The following is a 17,273-nucleotide window of genomic DNA, read 5'->3' on the forward strand; positions in this document are numbered from 1 at the left end:
ATAGCATCCAGTCACTTCATGGCAAATGGATGGGGAAACACTGGAAACAGTGAGAGACTTTGTTTTTTTGGGCTCCAAAATCACTGCAGATGGTGACTGCAGCCAAGAAATTAAAAAACTCTTGCTCCTTGGAAGAAAAGCTATGACCAACCTAGATAGCATATTAAAAAGCAGAGACATTACTTTGCCAACAAAGGTCTGTCTAGTCAAAGCTGTGGTTTTTCCAGTAGTCATGTATGGATGTGAGAGTTGGACTATAAAGAAAGCTGAGCACCGAAGAATTGATGCTTTTGAACTGTGGTGTTGGAGAAGACTCTTGAGAGTCCCTTGGACTGCAAGGAGATCCAACCAGTCTATCCTAAAGGAGATCAGTCCTGAATATTCATTGGAGGGACTCAGGCTGAGGCTGAAGCCCCAATACTTTGGCCACTGATGCGAAGAATTGACTTATTAGAAAAGACCCTGATGTTGGGAAAGATTGAAGGTGGGAGGAGAAGGGGATGACAGAGGATGAGACGGTTGTGTTAGGTAGTTAGAATAGGAAAAAGGAATCCAAAGGAAGTGGCTAAAAGACAAAGGAAATAGAACAAAGGAAATAGAACAAAGGAAGGTCCAGGGACTGGAGTGAGAGCCTCAGGTGAAGGAAACAGCCCTCCCGCCTAGCTCAGTTTACAGAGGGCGGGCTCAGGGGGAGGAGAAACACACATAAAAAGAGGAGCCAAGATTGAGCCTCTGTCTTCTCTGCTCCTGTTTTGGTCAGCCCACCCTCACGCCTCGAGGGTGTATTTTTCTTTGCTTGCCAAATAAAACTGAGCTGTAACTGAGCTGTAACACTGGTCTGCCAACTTCAAATTTTAGCTGCAGCAAATTTTAGCTGTGACAGAACCAAGGAAATCACACACTTCCCCAATAGTTGGATGGCATCACTGACTCAACGGACATAAGTTTGAGTAAACTCCAAAGGACAGGGAGGCTTGATGTGCTGCGGTCCATGGGGTCGCAAAGCATCAGACACAACTGAGTGACTGAGCAACGGTACCACACTAGAATACAGGGCTTCCCCCGTGGCCCAGTGGGAAAGGGTCTGCTTGCAATGCAGGAGACACAGGAAGCGCAGGTCTGATTCCTGGTCAGAACGATCTCCTGGAGGAGGAAATGGCAACCCACTTCAGTGTTCTTGCCTGAGAAATCCCATGGGCAGAGGAGCCTGGTGGGCTGCAGTCCACTGGGTCGCAAAGAGTCGAACACGACCGAGTGTCTGAGCATGAGCACCAGTTAACCAGAGTGTAAACTTCCGCTCAGCTACCTCCCCAAAGAGGTTTTTTCCTTCTTATTCACTTTCTTTTACTGGTGCTTAAAATGGTGCCTGGGCATAATAATCATCTGATAGGTATTTGCTGCTGTTGCTACTGCTGCTAAATCGCTTCAGTCGTGTCTGACTCTGTGTGACCCCATAGATGGCAGCCCACCAGGCTCCGCCATCCCTGGGATTCTCCAGGCAACAGTACTGGAATGGGTTGCCATTGCCTTCTCCTAGGTATTTGCTAGCTTTCTGAATTAAAATGGCATGAATGGAAAAACATTTATCTACGCTCAACTGTTTTAAGTTTCATAAAGTTCAGTGTCACTGAGGACCCTCTTTCCAATAGTTTTTGCCCTTTGGGATTTGGGAATAATTTATAGGAAGAGAAAGATAATTTTGCCTCTTCAAATCTTGTAAGAATTTATTGACTTAATGTTTGGCTAGACATTATGAGAATGATAGCATGGGTTTTGTCCTTTTGGTATAAAAATAGGCATTATGAGCAGACCACACAGAGAGGCTCCTTTAAGAATCCTGTGTTACCAATCTGAGTGTGTAGAATCTTACGCATCCTTAATGGAATAATGGTTGTCTCCCAGTTAGCCAGAATAGGATGCTTCTTTTCCATAGATAAAACTTCATTGTGTGTGTGTGTGTGTGTGTGTTTGATTATTTGGATAGGAGTCTCTGCATTCAGACTGAAGACAGCTACTGCTGTGCTCGGCAATGAGAAGCCGCCACCACGATGGGAAGCCCTTGGGCCACGACTCGAGGGTCGTCCTCGTTCGCTGCAGCTAGAGAAAGGCCCACTCAGCAGAGACCCAACGCAGACAAAAATAAATAAACAAAACTTACGAACAAATAAAAAGGACGAAGGGACCAAATTCCCCTCACCGCCTTTCTTAGACTGTCTGTTTAGAGGTCAAGTGAATCTGAATCCTTCTTCCAACTTTTGACATAGGAATAAATCTCAACAGGAGTTAACCCTACTCTCGAACAGCATAGAGATATCTCCAAAATCGTGGGCCAGGTAACCTCTGAAAGAGAAACTGTTAGCCACTCAGTAGTGTCTGACTCCTTCCAGCCCCATGGACTGCACTTCCCCAGGCTGCAGCTCCCCTGTCCATGGGATTCTGCAGACAAGAATGCTGGAGTGGGGCGCCCTTTCCTTCTCCAGGGGATCTTCCCCACCCAGAGGTCAAACCCGGGAAGAATACTGGAGTGGGGCGCCCTTTCCTTCTCCAGGGGATCTTCCCCACCCAGAGGTCAAACCCGGGAAGAATACTGGAGTGGGGCGCCCTTTCCTTCTCCAGGGGATCTTCCCCACCCAGAGGTCAAACCCGGGAAGAATACTGGAGTGGGGCGCCCTTTCCTTCTCCAGGGGATCTTCCCCACCCAGAGGTCAAACCCGGGTCTCCCACACCGCAAGCAGATTCTTTACTGTCTGAGTAACCAGGGAAGCCTCCATAATAATGTTGAATTTTACTTGAGCCCTGTGATCCTAAGAAACAGTGATGGTCAAGAATCCTGCCTCCCACCCCGACCCCCCCACCCCCCCAGCCGGCCACTATTTCACCCTTTGTGTTTTGGGAAATGTTTCCTGCAAAGAACCACGATGATTCTGGCAAGATCACTGATGTTTCCTTGTTTACCTAAGACACAGCTAGACACAGAGGGATTCTTATTCTTGAACCCATAAATGACTAGCTAAACTGTTTTATCCTTGTTGATCAATGATAACAAAATTCTCATTAACCAAACTTTGGATAAACTTCTCCCTTCCAGGACACCGGACTTGGGCCCAACATCAACCTGAGCCAATATACAGTCTCCCAATGAAAGAATCCCTCCTGGAAAGCCAGCTGCTCCCATTATTGCCATTCACCCCATTTCCTAACATTCAGCTCTTTCTAGTCTTGTTTACTCTTCTCTATTCAAAGAAAAACCCATTTGGGCTGACTCTTGAGACAGTCACAGATCTTATGTTCAAGGCTCTCAGAATAGTTCCATCTTTCCTTGCAATGATTCTTTCAAATAAACCATCTCCTAACCTTAACTCTAACTTAGTAAATCCATAAACATGCAATTTTTCTTTGACATTAACTTTGTGGTCACTTTGGTGCTTGCATGCAAGCAAATGTGTGAGTGTTTACTCAAGAAATTGCACTTTCTCTTCTATGTTGGTAGCCCAGGGTCTTTTTGTCACCAGAATTGTTTCATTTCTCCAACAGCTTTCATAACTAGCCTTTTGAAATCTGACGGCATTAATACCTCAGATTGCTCTATTTTCCTCCAGCACATTAGAGCATTACTAGAAAAACAGTGTTTTCCCCATCTTTTTATACACTTAAGACTTATTTTTGGACTGCCTCTCATTTCTAAAGCACTTCAGTACCATTCTCTTCATCTTTTGTCTCCCTCCTCACAGAAGCTCTGGGATTGTGAAAATCTCTTATTCCGTTTGAGTCTGTACTCTAGATTTATTATCCTGCCTCTTCACATTAGTAGAAAGACTAGTTTATTATTCTGCCTCTTCACATTAGTAGAGAGACCGTTTGGAAATTGCCTGTCTACCACAATACTTTTAACATCTCAAAATTCCTTAACTCTAGAGACCACATTGCCCTCCTGCTGAAGTTGGAATCATAACATCTAGTATACTTATCTGGGCATACTTTAGTTTTGAAATCTCTGAAATTTATTTTCTTATGAACTTGTAATTTTTTTTTTTTGGTATACTTTGGGGATTTAAAAATTGCAGATGGGGAAACTTAGTTTCTGTTTGTTTTAAAGCTTGGTGTTCTAGCTTTCCTAACCAAATTTCAAATTTAACTGAACGTCAGGGCTGTATATTGTCACCCTGCTTATTTAACTCATACGCAGAGAAACACTGGACTGGAAGAAGCACAAGCTGGAATTAAGATTGCTGGCAGAAACATCAATAACCTCAGATATGCAGATGACACCACCCTTATGGTAGAAAGTGAAGAGGAGCTAAAAAGCCTCTTGAAGAAAGTAAAAGAAGAGAGTGAAAAGGTTGGCTTAAAGCTCAATATTCAGAAAACGAAGATCATGGCATCTGATCCCATCACTTCATGGGAAATACTTGGGGAAACAGTGGAAACAGTGTCAGACTTTATTTCTTTGGGCTCCAAAATCACTGCAGATGGTGACTGCAGCCATGAAATTAAAAGATGCTTACTCCTTGGAAGGAAAGTTATGACCAACCTAGATAGCATATTAAAAAGCAAAGACATTACTTTGCCAACAAAGGTCCATCTAGTCTCCTTTAGAATGGACTGGTTGGATCTCCTTGCAGTCCAAGGGACTCTCAAGAGTCTTCTCCAACATCAGTTCTTTGGAAGGACTGATGTTAAAGCTGAAACTCCCATACTCTGGCCACCTCATGCGAAGAGTTGACTCATTGGAAAAGACTCTGATGCTGGGAGGGACTGGGGGCAGGAGGAAAAGGGGACGACAGAAGATGAGATGGCTGGATGGCATCACTGACTTGATGGATGTGAGTTTGGGTGAACTCTGGGAGTTGGTGACGGACAGGGAGGCCTGGCGTGCTGCGATTCATGGGGTCGCAAACAGTTGGACATAACTGAGCAACTGAACCGAACTGAACTAAATTTGGGTTACTTAAATTTGCATTTTTATCCCTCACGGGAGGTAATAATACAAAATCACAGAAAACCAACACGACAGAGTCAACACTGCCGCGCTGACTCTGATGTGCAGTTTTAAGCCTCCTGCTGTTCCTCCTCAGTGCCTTGATGGAGCAGGTTGCTGCCTGAACGACCTAGTGAATAAGTTATAATGAAAACTGTTTGTTCCTCTGCTTTGTATAATATTGCTCTAAATCACAGAGGGCATCACACACAAGTGTTATTTAGAACACAATACATAAGACAATGGACTTAAAAATGATAAGAGCACTCCCAGTTAATATGAGGATATGTTTCTCTCTTTCTTTAACAAATATTCATTAACATTAACACTAACACGCACTAAGCACCACACTAAGGAACAATACCAAAGGAAACAGGCGCTGAGAAATTCACAAATCAGTGAGCCAGAAAGAAAGGAAATCACTAATCACAATAAAGCAAGTTAAGTGTGAGGAGACGCATACACTGGGGTCTAAGAAAAAGCAAGCCCAGTGGTGTCCAGAACAGGCTGGGGACCTTGTGCAGGGATGATTCATGACATGCAACATTGGTCTTAAAGAGACAGCATGTGTTGACCAGTCAGATGGAAAAAAGAATGGGGAAGGATATTTAAGGAAGGAGGGACAGCGTATACCCAGAAGCGTGATATAATGCGTCAGATATTGTCAAGTAATCCAGCACCCCTCTATTCCACCCACCTCACTCATCCCTATGTCCTGCCAGACGATGAAGGCTGAGTTATGCATGAGAAATCCAAAACCAAAAGAAACCATCCAGCCTGCAAGGGGTGGAAATGGACATTTTTAAAAAGTAGTAGCAGCAGTGGAGTGAGCGACCGAATAAGGTTCGGCACAGGTTACGGAGGACTCAATTAACTCTGGGAGTATCAGGCAGGTTTCTAGAGGGTATGGCATTAGGAGTTTATTTTTATTGAAATAAAAATGGATTTTCACCAGAACAAGGAAGAGAATGCCATTTCAGGAAAGTCAGTCTCCACTCCTAACTTACATTTCAGGCAACTTCTGTTTATATAAAGGCAATCACACACTACTGTCTTGTACAAGGTCTTTTTCACTAAGTATAATGTTTCTAAAATGTGCCCACATTGTTTCACATATCAATAGTTTGCTCTCTTTTATTACTAAGTAGTATCCATTGTGTGAACAGACCCCACTTTATATATCCATTGTCCTATTGATGAATTGTTTCTAGTTTGGGGATACTATGAGTAGAACTGCTAAAAGGTTCTTATTCAAGTACTTCCTAGACACATAGTTTCATTTCCTTTGAATGCTTAGGAGTTGAGCTGCTGCCTCAGTTATGTCTAGCTTTATAAGAAATTCCCAGACATTCTGATATTCTAGATACATTGCATAGTATCTGCCTAAGCACATTGGACAGTTTCAGCACTCTGCATCCTTGCCAACATGCCAACATTTGATTCTACCAGTCAATTTTGGCCATTCTGGGGGAGGGCGTTTCATTTTACTTTACTGTTGGCTTAATTTTTATTTTCACGAATACTAATGGGTTTGAGTGAATTCTTACGTGTCTCTGTCTTTGGTTAAGACCCTACTCATCTTTCTTCATGTACTGTGTGCTCTATCTCATGGTCCTCAACCCTGGCTACACATGAAACTATCTTTGGACTTTTGCTTGGGCCCCACCCCCCAAGTTTAATCTGATTTAGTTGTTACAGCCTCAGCCTCCTGTCACTGGGATTAATAAAGAGGTACTCTTTGTAATTCTATGTGCACCTGGGTTTGCAAACTCTGATGCTGTAGTCCAGTGATTTTCAAACTATAAGTAACAGAGTCACCTAGAGGGCTTGTTAATACACACATTGCCGAGCTTCACCTCAGAATTTCTGATTCAGGGAGTCTGAGTTGGAGTCTGAGAATATGCTTTCCTGGACATCTGCCTTTCTGAAACATTTCCACATGATATGGTGCTGCAGGTCCTGGGATCACCCACTGAGAACCACATCCCAAGAGACACTAAAGTCAAGCCTTTCCTCTTGGTATTTTCTGTTGGTAACGCCATCTAAGCCTTTGTTTTCCTTGTACAAGCTTTTTCTTTAAGAACCAAACCCCAAATACATCTCAACCTTGGCGATGTCTGCCCAGATTCATTTGCTCTGTCATTTCACTTCCCATACACTACTGTCCTGATGCATGGGATAACTGCATTCGTCGCACTGCTTTGCTAATATCTGTTTATTTTTTCTGGTTACAGCAGGTTCCTCTCCTACCCAGTGAGCGCTCTATGGACTCAGAAGCCACTGTGCCATGTTTTTTGACTCTTCCGCAACTAACAATATCTGGTACATTACTGAGTTTCCATTATTTCATTGAAAAATTTCTTGGTTCTTTTAATGAATGAGTGGCTGGATGACCACAGAAAATGTGATATATAAGGCTTCTCACAGGCCTGAATTCTTCAAAACCACAACTGACCATCTTTTAAATTAAATTGGTGGCCAGATCACATGAGCCAGAGAACAAATCTATAACAAAAACTAAAATAAAGGCTGTATGTCACTGTAGGCTACAGTTAGCATTATCTTTTTTTTTTTTTAAGTCATTAAAGGACTTGAAAAGGAATTCTTTTGAATTGAATAAGGCAGCAAGTACGAAATCAAAGAAAAATTTTACAAGATGAAAACAAAGTATAATCCTCTCAGAATATTACATTTGTTTCCTGAAGGCTTTCTTATCAAATAAGAAGTGCTTTCAAACAAATTTGACTCTCTAGAGACTTTAAAGACACAAACTTTCATATGAAAGACTATGTTGCTAGAAATTCTATAATATTTTATTGAAAGCTTTATTTGCAAAATGAGATGGCAACTATAATATTAATAATGATAACAGCTGCAATTCACTTCTTAAATTATGTTGCAGACTTCGTTACATGCACTTCATGAATTATCTCATTTAATCCTTCAGTTCTGTTCAGTTCAGTTCAGAGCTCACTAGAGCCTTATGTTGTTCAGTTGCTAAGTCCAATGTGACTCTTTGAGACCCCATGGACTGCAGCACAATAGGCTTCCCTGTCCATCATCTCCCTAACTTTGCTCAAACTCATGTCCATCGAGTCGGTGATGTCATCCAACCATCTCATCCTCTATCGTACCCTTCTCCCGCCTTCAACCTTTCCCAGTATGAGGGTCTTTTCTAATGAGTCATTTCCTCGCATCAAGTGGCAAAAGTATTGGAGCTTCAGCATCAGTCTTTCAATGGATATTCAGGGTTGAATTCCTTTAGGATGGACTGGTTTGCTCTCCTTGCCTTATTTTGTTCAGTCATGTCTGACTCTTAGCCACTCTATGGACTGCAGCATGCAAGGCTCCCCGTTCTTCACCATCTCCCAGAGCTTGCTCAAAGTCCATTGAGTCAGTGATGCCATCCTACCATCCCATCGTCTGCCACCCCCTTCTCCTCCTGCCCTTGCCTTATGAGGGGGTGTTATTATTCCACTTTCATAGGTAACAATGAAAAGAAGTTAAAAGTACTTAAATAGTGTATTGAAGGCCAGTATTCAGGATTATTTCTATGGAGAGTTGCCAGGTAAATTACAGGAAGCTCAGCTGAATTTGAATTTCAGATAAATGGTACTTCTTTTGTTACAAGTATATCTCATGGAATATTGGGAACATGATAATATTAGAAAACTATTCATTGTTTATCTGAAATTAAAAATTAACTGGTATCCTATGTTTTTATTCGCTCAATCTGAACAACCTAGTTCTATCTCACTCCAGGAAAATTTGCATCAGACCGCTAGGTTACATGCACCAATTGTGGCATAAACTTCAAACATTTAACACAGCCTCAAGAACCATGAATGATGTGGATTCCATTTTGCAGATCTCCACGATCAGGGGCACCCCACATGCGCTGTGGGGCAGGAGCTGGGCCAGGTGTGCATCTGGGGTGAGTGTGCCTGCTGCAGGCTGAGTGGGGAGAGCTCAGGGCAGACCAGAGGGAGCGGGCAGACGGCGCGGGGTGTGGGGATCGCTGTGGGGACCTCCGGTTCTCCTTGGAGGAGGTGGACAGTTAGCAGAGAGCTTTAAACAGAATGACCGGCTTAAGTCGGGGTGTGGTGATCGCTGAGGGGACCTCCGGTTCTCCTTGGAGGAGGTGGACAGCTTGCAGAGAGCTTTAAACAGAATGACCGGCTTAAGCTTCAACAGGACCAAACTGACTAAGGCTCGGAGAGCAACGTGAGGGGGACGAGGATGGAAGGCGAGGAGCAGGGAGCCGCAGCAAACATTCAGGCAGCCGCTGCAGAGGCTGCTTTCCATGACCTCTCGGCCCTCAAAGGTTTCACGGGCTCAGGCTTCAAGCTCTGGGTGGTAACGTCCACCGGGGAGCGGGAGAGAGGGCTATGGTTCCCCCAGTTTGAGTCTTGAGTCTGGTGCGGCTTCAGGCAGAGGCCTGAGGGGCTCCGGATCCAGGCGCGCCGTGTGGGTGTTGCATCTTTGGGGCGGACGAGGCAGCCCTGCTGGCAGAGAGCCATATTCTGTCACAAAGGCAGCAGCAGAGGCTTCGGCAAGGCTGTGCTCTCAGGGGAGGGCAGGCGGCAGGAGACGCTCCCGCACGCGGCCGGGATCCCCCCGGGGTCCCGGAAACAACCGGAGATGCTGGGCCGGGGGCGGCGAGGTCCTGCAGCCCTGCGAGGGTTCCTATGATGCTCTTAGACTTTATTGTTAACTTAACCGGCATCTAATTTGCACCTAGATAGGCGTGGAAGCATTCAAGGTCACCAGATTAAATGAATGAAGTTGAACACACAGGCAAAATACAAATGCCCTACAACGGAACTGCGAGCACGCAGCAGACTTTTCACAGGGAGCTCTGGGCTGCGAAAGACACGGATGGCCAGCTTGTCCAAACTCACGAAGGCCGGAACTGCTTCTGTCACACTGAGGACAGAATTCCGTTTTTAACAACCCAGCCATCTGGCCTTCCCGGGAAAATGACAGTTCACCCTAATGGCGTAAGCAGAGCTCTTCAGCTAAAATAAAAATGATTGAAATCAAAGGGAAGTGAAGAAGTGAAGTCACTCAGTCGCGTCCGACTCTTTGCAACCCCATGGACAGTAACCTACCAGGCTCCTCTGTCCATAGGATTCTCCAGGCAAGAATGCTGGAGTGGGTTGCCATTTCCTTATCCTTGATTGAGATCAAGGGAGATGCCAAACAGACTAGTGTGAGATTGACTCTGAGGAACATTTATTACAGAAAGGGCAGAGGAAGAGGCTGGATCCCAAGGTGGGATGCCAGAGCAGAAATGTCAGCCTAGCATACCCTTTACCGCCGATCAAAGGCTTCAGTGAAGTCGTTCAGTCGTGGAGGCTACCAGGCTCCTCTGTCCATGGGATTCTCCAGGCAATAGTACTGGAGTGTAATTGCCATTTCCTTCTCCAGGGGATCTTCCTGACCCAGGGATTGAACCTGGATCTCCCACATTGTAGACAGACGCTTCACCGTCTGAGCCAATATTTCCCGGGAGCAGTGCGGGTCACGTAGCTGTCACGGCCCTGGCCCTTTGTACCGCAGAAGCAGGTCATACGTGCTATATGCATGCACCAGGACTGGTCATCCTATCCCTGACTCCTTCCAAATTATGGGTGGAAACTTACTTTCTATCCTTACTATCTGTGGCAGGAGGATTGGGAAGACAGCCTATGATGGCACGCCAGAGGTTGAGATGAAGGTCTTGAATACAGACTCAAAGCAAAAGGCTGAGTAAACGCTTTCTTGCTCCCTTGTGATACATACCACTAACTAACCCACTTGGCACCACCTTTGGGAATGTGCCTCCCAAATTCCTGTTTGCCCTCTAGCTAGTGTTTAGTCCAAATGACAATATTAAAAAGAGACTGCAGCACGGAGGATATGCGGGAGCATTCAGGTGAAGGATTTAATTAGGACAGAAACAGAAAGCTTCAAAAAGAAGGAAAGGTTTTCAGTCCACTTCATAAAGAAAGAACAAGAATATTGATTAAAATGCTTTATGCATTCCAGTTTTTCAATGGTATATCAGAATGCCTGCTTTGAGTTCTCTTCAATTACAGCACCGGATTTGCAGTCCACACCTTCCCAAGTGTGCACAGAAATTCAATAGCTTGTAAGCCCAGGTGACTCTCTGCTTAGTTGAATATTTTGTTAGATGCTGAAAGATGTACTGTAATGTAGTACTCAACTTGCATGCCTAAGAATGAGCCTCGCCAGCTAGGTAATTCTACTGTGGATTCTTACTAGATCTGCCTGATTTGACTACATGTACTCAGCAGGAGTAATTACAAGAAGAATTCAAAAAAGCTCAAATTCGCTAATGCATTTAAATGTTTGCACTGTCTACAGTTTCCTTTGGGATTTGATGTCACTCTGTCATTTCAAACCTCAGACTGATAAAAATACAGATTCCTGAACTCTTCCCCTGATACTCTATATTAGCATTTTAAGAAGCACCTTAGGCCTTTGGATATAAGTTGACCAAAAACTTTGCTTTGGAAAACACTCATCAGACTCTCAACATCTCCTGAATGTAGCTGACAGCTTGTGATTCCCTTGGATGGGCACAGTTGCCTTTCTCATCCGTCTTTTCTCATGCACCCGGGAGATTTCATTTGCCTTTTTAAATTAGCAGGGCACAAATCAACTCTCAGTATTCAGTGGAAGGACTGATGCTGAAGCTGAAACTCAATACTTCGGCCACCTGATGCGAAGAGCTGACTCACTGGAAAGGACCCTGATGCTGGGAAAGATTGAAAGCAAGAGGAGAAGGGGATGACAGTGGATGAGATGGTTGGATGGCATCACCGACTCAACGGACATGAGTTTGAGCAAGCTCCACGAGACAGTGAAGGACAGGGAAGCCTGGCGTGCTGCAGTCCCTGGGGTGGCAAAGAATCGGACCCAACTTAGCGAGTGAACAGCAACAAAGCCCTCACTTCTCTATAGAATTTCCATTCGGCACAGATTACTGCTTTACGGATGATGTCATTTTATATGAAAGGGGATACAACTCTGCTGGATATGGAAAAAGGAAGAGTTTGAAAGGCAAGTATTTTATTTGTGAAGTTTGTAGTAGTTTTACAAAAATATCTACTTTGCTATCTGTCTATCCATCCATGCTCCCACCCCCCACATAATACGAAACATTTAATGTATTTTGGACATTAAATATACTTTCCCTAAAATGATCTGAAAACAATGAAGGGTGATTTGAATATTCTTTCTGCATGTTAGCAGGTGCTGTTCCTTAACTCAGCATCCTCTGAGGTAAATTTCTACTATCTCTTCTGCCAGGAGCCTTTGTTGACTCCCAGGGAAGTGTGATTCCTCAGCTGTAGATTGCATCTTCCATATGGGTCTTATCATGATATACTGCTTAGTATGTTTTTCCTGCAGCCTTTATCCTCAGTTAATTCACAGCCTCCTTGAGGGAAAAAAAAGTATGATTTCCTTCATTATTCCCATAGGAAAAATCTCATTAGTGGTCAATCAATAAATATTTGCTAATGGATTTATTCAGAAATGAGTATGGTAGCAGTTTGATAATTGTATGCACAATGTATCAATCTAGAGTTCAATTTATAACATATTCAAACCTCAACTTACAGGCACTAATGAAATATATGGGCATAATCGTAGAGTCAAAGATTTTAGCCTTGACTGACTTCTCATAAATTATCAAGTCCAAGTCTAATACTTTTACATAAGGAAATCAGTCTTCTCTAGGCACTAAGCTACTGGAGTAAAAGAACCATTGACTTAAATATTTCATTTTACAAAAAAGCGATCATTTTAGTTATCTGCACAGCTTTTGTAGCACCTGGTTCACACACAACAGGCCCCTAAATGCAGACTTAATGGATTGCTTAATGGAAACGGAACCCACTAACTGGATATTTAGATCCAGACGATGCACAGAGCCAGTGTTCATGCCGTCAGCTTTTCATAAGCTCTGCAAGGGGGGCCACCACTTACGGCTACTCCTCGAACACATTTTGCTGGATCTCCCTTGCTTATTGTACAGGATACAAGTCTTATCTCCCATTCTTTTTAGATTTTCTCTGAGCAGCTGCCTAAGCACATGGATATCAACTCTTCTTTTTAGTTACAACTGTAGGCACTAAAAACCTAATTATTGATAGACTGCATTCTTGCTGAATCTGTAATCATATCTGCCCTTCAAAAAGAGGAGATATATGTCTTTCCTTTCCAGGAACCAAGGATGACTCAGATCATGTGGTCAGGAAAAGAAAGAACAGTAGAACAGGGAATTTTCTCTCGGCCAGTTCCTAGGAGTGTCTCTGCAGTCTCCATTTAGACCACAGGGACTGAATTTACTCAATGCTCACTCATTATTTTCCAAGTCTTAGGAACAAAAGGAGATACTGGAGATAGTGTCCTTACCTCCCATTAGCTAAGTCCCCCAGTTATAAAGCAGAGGTTGAGGGAGAGAAAACCTGAGAACCTCCAGCAGCAAGAGTTCTAATCAGTTACTTCTTGAGCATTTAGAGCATAAACCGAATACCATGGTTTGACTTTGTTCCCCTGGCTGCATGCTAAACCCTTGACCTTCAGAAACGGTGTTCCTGGAACACAGATTCACTCAGAGGAAAGATCAAACAGAATCAATTTTAGAAATTTTCAATCTAACTTTGCTATTTGCAAATAAGAAAGTTGAGAGAGAAGTTATAATGAAGGTGAATGGGCTGGATCAGACAGTGACAGGTCTAGGGCTAGAATGGGCCTTGCTATCTTTTTCATGACAGCTGGCATTTTCTAACTCTTAATCCTAGCTGATACTTGGAGTGATCTCATGCACATGTAGATGAGCCATCTTGCATCCAAGCCTCTCGCTCTCCTGAATTCTTCCTGATTCAGGGACTTTTCCTCTGATCCCACTTCCATCAGCCCCTCCCATGGATCTTCTCACCATCTGTCAACACCTCTGAACTAGCTCAGTCTCTGAGGACAGCCATCACTTTTCTCTTGTTTATTTCCTCTTCTTTCCTCTCGTCCTTCACAGTATAGGGGCTTCTATTCACTCTATGCCTCTGTTTTCTCCTTCTCAGTCCCTGGCTCTGTTCCCTGACTTCCCTGCTTGGGTTCAATTCCATGATTTCTTTAATCAACCACTCTTTTTTACTTATGTCCTCAACTCTATTTATTGGTTGTGTTTGATTTATTTGACAACAATCCAACTGATAAAATCTGATGGAGAGCACCCCACAGCTGTGCTGGCTGATGCCTCCATAACAGCGGTTCTCGAAGAGCTCCCCAGACTGCCAGCAGCAGCACAGTGTGGGACCCTGTGAGAAATGTGAATTCTCAGACACACTCGGCGTACTAAATCAGAGATGCTTGGAACGGGACACTGCAATCTGCATTTCTAACTCTCTGGAATGGGAGTTAACAGGCTCCAGGTACTTCTGATCTACCTTAAAGTTTGCAAAATTAGAGTAGTACTCTAATTCTTGGTCTTTAACCTTAGCTAGCTATGAACATTAACCATCAATCTTTATATATTTTCAAATTAGTGGTCTTCTATGCTTTTCATATTAGCTTCTTCAAATCTTCTCAATTCTCCTCAAATCTATGATAATGCCCATCTCTTCTCACTCCATGGAGACAGTGACAGGCCTTATTTTCTTGGTCTCTAAGATCACTGTGGATGGTGGCTGCAGCCACAAAATTCAAAGACGCTTGCTCCTTGAAAGAAAAGCTATGGCCAACCTAGACAGCATATTAATAAGCAGAGACATCACTTTGCCAACAAAATTCCATAGAGTCAAAGCTATGTTTTTTGCAGTAGTCATGTAGGGATGTGACAGCTGGACTATAAGGAAGCCTGAGCACCAAATAATTGATGCTTTTAAATTGTGTGCTGGAGAAGACTCTTGACAGTCTCTTGGACAGCAAAGAGATCAAACCAGTCAATTCTAAAAGAACTGAACCCTGAATATTCATCAGAAGGACTGAAGCTGAAGCTGAAGCTGAAGCTCCAATACTTTGGCCACCTGATGTGAAGAGCCGACTCATTTGAAAAGACCCTGATGCTGGGAAAGATTGAGATCAGGAGGAGAAGGGGACAAAAGAGAATGAAATGATTGAATGGCATCACTGACTCAATGGACATGAGTTTGAGCACAGTCAGGGAGATAGTGAAGGTCAGGGAAGCCCAGCGTGCTGCAGTCCATGGGATAACGGAGTTGGATGCAATTTAGCGACTGAACAACAACTCATGCTTCAGAGATTATCACCCTCTGACTTATAGTTCATGCTTGAACTCCCTTAAGGACCTGCCACCACATCCTCAAACTTCATACAGTTTGCTGCAATGAAACAGTGTTCCTCTTCATGTCGAAGGTCAGCCTATATGTACATCTACATCCTAGACTCCTTTCCTATCAGCACCAGGGACTTTCTCTGTTTTTCCTCACCAAGCTCTCTCTCTCTCTCTCTCTCCTGGCCTCTTCCACCCAACTTCATCATAATTTAAATTCACACACTTGGGGATTTTGATTTGAAATATGATAAAAAGCACTGTAGATGTTTAAGCAAAGGGGCAGCATTGTCTGGGTTACAGTTTAAAATGACTTTTATCCTTCTTGTGCAGAGAATGGATTGCATGGGCTGAAGCAAAAAGATCAGTTCAGCTGTACTGGAGATGTAACTAGCTCTGGGCTACAATTTGGAGGTAGAATTAATGGGGATAGGTGGAACAAATCAGAAGTAATCTCAGTCTTTTCGGTTTTGAACAGCTGTGTGGATGATGATGATATTTATGAGAATGAGAAAGACTGGAAAGCAATAAGATGGCTGGAAAAATCAAGAATGTTTCTGGCATGTTAAGTTTCAACTGCTTATTGAACAGCTCTAGTTGAGTCTAGAATTCCAGGAAGAGATAAGAAGTAGAAATGTAGATTTAGAAATCTTTGACCTATAAATAACACTTAAAGCTCTGGTGTTTGATGAAGTTCCATTGGTAAAGTGTGTAGAGAGAGAAGGTGACCCACAGCAAAGCCCTGGGCTACTTCAGTATTTAAAGTGGGGATGTGGAGGGCAAGTTTCTAGCACAGCTGGGTGAGAATGAGCAATTGGTATTCCGAGAAATTCTCCTAAGCAGTTTCCAGCCAAATCCCACTGAGGGGTAAATTAAGAACAGAGAGGCAACCATTAGTAATGACGTCACGGAAGCGTCCTGAGACCTCAAGAGCGGTCACACTGACAGAGCAACAAAAGCCGGCTCGGAGTGGGCTGAGGGACTTGTGCTGGTGGATTAAAGTCCTGCCTGAGGAGAAGCAGGGAAACTCGCCAGCCTTTCGTTCTAGTCCCTGCTCAACAGATTCCAGAAATGAAAACAGTCCTAAAAATAGGTACTTAAACCCTTCCAACTGAGGCAGACTTTGGTAGAAATAAGAATGGTTGTTAAAGGCTCCTATCTCAAAAGCTTAAATAAAGGTACCATGCAATTTAAACAGATTTGGAATGTTAAAAAATCAATACAGAATTCCATAGATGAAACAAAGTGTAGTTACCATGCTAAAAAGCAGCCACAGCAAAATTACCGCAGTAACAGTGGGTATTCAAACAGATTGGAGTCTGATATTACCTAGGGTTAAGTCAAGTTTAATATAACCAGTCCATTATATTTGAGAGTCGGCAGCACACACACAGACACACACACACACACACACACACACACACACACACACTTGCCTTCTCATCATTTGTATTAGTCAGTCCCTTAAAGATAGCATATTTAATTTCATGGCTGATAAAATATGAGAAATAGCATCCTCATCAGCATATATTTACCAGTATTACCAGCATATATTTTCCTGGTGTGTTTATACAAGAAAGAACATCTGGAAATGAGCAGTATAGTTATTACAACATTGGAAAAATGAAACATGTAAAGAATCAGGTCTTAAATCTACAGCTCATAAGAGCTGGTCGTCAAGCCACACGGACACTGAGGACGATAAACTGGCCTCACGCTAAAGGGCAGCCTTAGTGACGCCTTAGTGAACGGAGTGTACAGGGCTGCTGACCATGTAGCTAATATAGGTGGGCATCATCAGCGAGTGACCCTGTTAACTGGGAGGGGGCCATGCGTCTCCCAGTAGATGGCGTTTATTGCCAGGAAATCATACCCACGTACAGCTCATGCGTGATGGCTCAAACCAAGAGTCCTGTTGTGATGAAGCGCTTGAGAAAGAGAACTTTTCATCTGAGACTGCGAATATACCCAGTTCTAACCTATCATGCTCTT

General features: G+C 43.5%; 1 protein-coding gene across 7 annotated transcripts in view; it reads right to left on the minus strand.

Moving 5' to 3' along the window:
* The window catches only part of RALYL (RALY RNA binding protein like), an 821,188-nt gene that overhangs the window by 20,022 nt on the left and 783,893 nt on the right, over nucleotides 1–17,273 (minus strand). The window lies entirely within an intron of this gene.

The sequence above is a fragment of the Ovis aries genome, chromosome 9 (genome assembly GCF_016772045.2).
Source record: "Ovis aries strain OAR_USU_Benz2616 breed Rambouillet chromosome 9, ARS-UI_Ramb_v3.0, whole genome shotgun sequence".
NCBI lineage: Eukaryota > Metazoa > Chordata > Mammalia > Artiodactyla > Bovidae > Ovis > Ovis aries.